General features: G+C 37.0%; 1 long non-coding RNA gene across 1 annotated transcript; it reads right to left on the minus strand.

Annotated features, from left to right (window-relative positions):
• Nucleotides 1-470: 470 nt before the first annotated feature.
• Nucleotides 471-4,554, minus strand: LOC309544163. Its single transcript, XR_014224833.1, has 3 exons — nt 4,351-4,554; nt 2,315-2,391; nt 471-1,016 (listed from the first exon to the last, which is right to left on the minus strand). It is a non-coding gene; the product is annotated as an uncharacterized lncRNA (long non-coding RNA).
• Between the last annotated feature and the right edge of the window lie 240 nt (nt 4,555-4,794).

The following is a 4,794-nucleotide window of genomic DNA, read 5'->3' on the forward strand; positions in this document are numbered from 1 at the left end:
ACTTTCTAGGTGTACCATAATTTGGCACGATAATAAAGAAAGCAAAAAACAAACAATTCCAATTTGGAATTTAAAAATTGGTACAGTTGTATAAAATTCTGTTCATCAGCAATTCTTGAATGTCCTAAAAACCAGGATAATCTGACATTTTAGGTAATACTACTTATTAAACTTTTTCTTTTCAAGTGCCTATTACTGTTTTAACCAAAAGTCAAGTTTTTTCCTTGTTACATTAAGCTATTCCTAAGAATAATAATATAGTATGAAAATCCCAGAATTTTCAGACCCTGGATTTTTTTCTTTTTGTAATGAACATGGCAGTTAAAACCAGTAATTATAACACAAACAAAAATATTATAGTGAAAAAGCTAATAAGACAGAACATATATAATTATATATTTATATTAACAAGGAGTGTTTAAACAAAAAAACAAAAAAAAAGAAAACCACAAAAAAAAAAAAAAAAAAAAAAAAAAAGGTAAAATTTCCTGTAACATGCTGATATTGAAATCAACAAGCACAAGCATTATTACTACCCCCCCCCCCCCAAAAGAAAAAAAAAAATCAACATGTTGCAGCTATTAATGGAACTACGACATGTTCTATATTAGAACTATGTAAAATATAAAGAAACAAAAATTAATAAAGTATAAAAAGTGCACAGGTTTCATAATCGGATGTAAAATAATTAAAAAGAAAAGGAAAAAAATCCCACGCGACTGATACGAGCACAGAGATAGCGGATCATAGTGTTTGTTCAGCACTTGAGCTTTTTTATTTCCCCAGCAGCACTTCATGGTAAAGCTTTTATTTATTGAGCGAATACCAAGAAAAAGAAAGTTAAATAATGGGAAGGACAGCTTACTGTAAAACTTATTATAAAGGAGGGTGCAGTAGTTTCTTGTCTTTTTATTTTTTGTGCCATTGGCTCTAACTGTCAAGGGTAAGTTGGACTGGAATTACATGCATTTCAATGCATCGGTCCACACGTTCTTCTCCAGGGATCTAATCTACAACTGGAAAAACATAAAATAAAAGTTAGATACGTAACATTATAAATGGTGACTCAGTGAAAAGGAGCTGCGCGGAGTAAGTTAGTCTGAAAAGAGCCAAGACCGGGCGGTTGTTAGTTGTCAGGCTTAGAGGAAAAGGTTTTGCTTTCAGCCATGAGCTCAAAGGGTGGGTACTTTTAAATAGCAGACTTCTTTCATTTATATAGTTCGTCATCTGCTATGGCATTTAAGCTAAACTGTAAGCGCAGTAAAAGGGAAGCTATAGATCTCCATGCAGTGGTCATGCAGGGTGATGCCGGTATGGGCATAAGGTGCCCACAGATGAAGGAACTGCAACAGGCAGCAAAGCTTTATAAGTGGAAAAGCTTTAATCCACGTGGGGAGATTGGGACAAAAAGAATGCCTTAACTGTAAATTATTCATTAAAATAGTTATTAAAAAACACACTTCTATATTAAAAATACAAGCATTCCATACTCATTAAAAGAGGAATTATTTTCACAGTGCTGGAATAATTAGATCAATATTAGTAGGTCTACTGGTTAAGAAAGGCTGATTACAATGAGTATTACCCTTAAAAAAAAAAAAGTTAAAAAAAAAAAAATAATAATTTGCACGGTTTTGCTTAGGCAAAAACTACAGGCTACCAGTTCCTTTCTATTTAAAGAAAAACCCAAAATGCAAATATATAAAAAAACAAAAAAACAAGACACCGAGATTGACTTCTTTAGAATTGTAGTACTGGAGATTATCGCACTCTCTGAAGTGCCGTAACCATCATATTACAGGAGAAAGCATTCCATTTGAATTATTAGGACCTAGAATCCGCATTGTATTTAACCATCACCAAAGAAGACAAAAAGGTAGAAAAAGAAGAATTTTCCAGAATGCAAACATATTAAAAAAGAAAAAAAAAAAAAAAAAAGAAAGATCTTAGCAAAAGAAAGCCTTCAAGTAAGTGTAATTATTAGATAAAAATAAAACTATGTGAAAATGAAAACTCTCAGAAATATTATTAAGCCCTATTGTGCAATTGTAATTTTACAGTTTTTTTTCCCCCAAAATTAAGTTTTCTTTTTGTGCACTTACTGGCTAAAACAGAAATGTGCAGATTCAGCTTTGCTGCATTGAATAGTAAAGAAAAAAAAATCATATATATATGTTTGCAAAGTGCTCTGTGACTTGCCCACACACGTTTCAGAAGCCGAGTGATGTCTAACACACTTGTTAGTGGGCAAAACTGCAATCCTGTTAGCATGCACTTCTTCCACTCAGAAAGCAGGCAGCGAGCTCACCATTACCTTCCAGTAACAATGAGGACTTGTCCTGACTACTTAGTGGCAGAGTTCCTGGACACAGGAAGCAGGGTGCTGATTATCTATAAGGAATGGCAGTGACAGGGGATGAAGCATTGCCAGGGTCACTGGATATAGAAAACAGCAGGCAGACAGAATAGGCAGGGAGTGTTATAGACACAGAGGGGGATCAGAACCCATTCTTACATGTCCTGCCCTGGGAAGCGATACATGTACAAAATTACTATGAAAATTACAGGATGAACAGGGCTATACAATAGTATTTAAAGCAGGCACTTTCATTTTTTTGACACCGTATTGTACCTTTAATACCTTCTATCAGCTAATGTTAGCCTTCCTTTTGTACTGGCACCATTTCTAAAACAAAATACTTTTTTTTTTGCTTTAATAGAACTGAAGTTTGACAAATGTACAGTTCCAATTAGCACATCACAGTTGTCAATTTATGTGATGACCCCTAGGGGGCAGCATTTCTCTATTGTAGAGCCCTGTTACAATGTGTGCTTGCATATGTAAAGCCTGTTTATTAAAACAAACAACTGTATTCTATGATAATATAGAATATAATAATATTAATAATAAAAACGCAGAAGTAACTGGCTTTTAACTTTGCCATGAATGCTTATTGATAATAGCTTGCCATGTAGAAAAAGTTGGACACTTCCAGATGCCGTCGATACCGCCGAGATGTCAATTTCTACAGCAATATTCAGGTTTTTGGTCTCTTTTCCACTTCCAGGAGTAGAATCAAGTATTTCTGTAGCCCAAGTTAATATTTGGATACTGTCAATTTCTTAATACTTGTGTTATGAATATTTTCAAAGTAAACCATATTCTGGATATGGACAGGCTTCGTTCATAAGCCATGATGGCATCCAATGGGCAGGAAACCCATATCAAGCAGATTTCAGATCAGTTAAAGGTCAATTCTGATTGGCTGTTGTCATCTTGAACTGCATCAATTCCTAAACCTGTAGCCTATTCAGTTTGTGTGACAGGGTTATGAATGTTGAATAGCATAGCTTGAAATTTGGCCAATACGATTTGCTTTTGAAAGCACAAAGCTGAACGTAAAGCGATTGCAAGCCGATAAAAAAACTGAAAGACCTATTTCATATCAAATATTCCATAATCCTTTACAAGGCCTTTATACTTAACAGCTATTCTGGACTTCTAAATATATATGAACATTGCTATCACCTTAAGCAGAGGCCTATTTGTGCTATGCAAGATACAAAGATCGACGCATGCGATACAACAGGCTACCAGCCGCTACAGACCTGGTAAAGCCCAAGATCAGAGAACTGACACTTCACTGAAGCCGTTAATCACTGGTACTCTTTATATTTCAGATATCTGTTTGCACAAACGGTGGGCCTAGTGCATATGATTGGCTGAACGAAGTCACTGCCTCTGGCCCTTTTCTTGCATCTTAAAGGGTATCTATGGCAGGTCTTCTTTCAGACATTTATACACGAGTCCCTGTGCTTTTAGATGCTAAAACTGAACTCCAATTATTAATTTAAAGCCCACCTGTGTCATGAATCTATCAACTCGATTTTTCCCCAGATCCCAACTTTCTAATTTCAGTTTTCTAGATTTTATGCATTATTTAGTGTTAGGACACTGGATTTACAGGCGCCCGCTCGATCCGGTGCAGTGATTATGGCTTCAGTTTGGTATTTATTCCCACAAAGCAAACACATGCCTCACAGGTTAACCTTGGAAGTGCTACTCTGACACCTTCCCATGTTAACTTGCTGCAAGAGCCCCATACAAGTGTTAGTTATAACCAAGCTCAGCTTAATAATGCCATTTGCATACACAGGTCAACAACGAACCAGCACGAGTTAAGTGGCTGCAGTACTGTAGCGACTTCATGCGGACTATCCAAGCAAGGGAAAATACAAAAGTCATGCCTCCTTCTAGTCACAACAGATCTTATACTTTTCACTGCAAAACACTTGGTTGTTAAGGACGGACCCCTCAGACTTGTCGGCACAAGAGCGGACGTGACTTACACTGGGGTTACTGGTTTTGTTTTTGGATGTAGATTTAGTGCGCACGCGCTTGGCCTCGTGGTCGAGCTCCAGGTGCTCTAAGCGCTGTGTCAATGCCAGCTTCTGCTGGATGGCCATACGAAGCAGCGAGTTCAAAGTCTTCTTCTCGTCTTCTGCCGCCGCCAGCTGCCTCTGCATTTCATCAAGTTGTGTGACGTACTCATCGCATCTGTAAAGAAAAACAAAGAAATGATGCATTATACTGCACAACAGACATTGATATCAGAGCAAGACAACCCCCTGAAAGCAAGGTAACCAATGAAGGGAAAATGCTGCTGGTTTTAAGTCCTGGTATGTCATCTGCCTTAACGTCTCATATTTATCTCCCTCTATACCAGGGGTCTTCATACTTTCTAAATAAAGGGCCAGTTTAGTATCCGTCACATTTTAGGTGGGCCCGGGCTG

Source organism: Pelophylax lessonae (assembly GCF_965119305.1).
Source record: "Pelophylax lessonae genome assembly, contig: HAP1_SCAFFOLD_1376, whole genome shotgun sequence".
NCBI classification, from domain to species: Eukaryota; Metazoa; Chordata; class Amphibia; order Anura; family Ranidae; genus Pelophylax; species Pelophylax lessonae.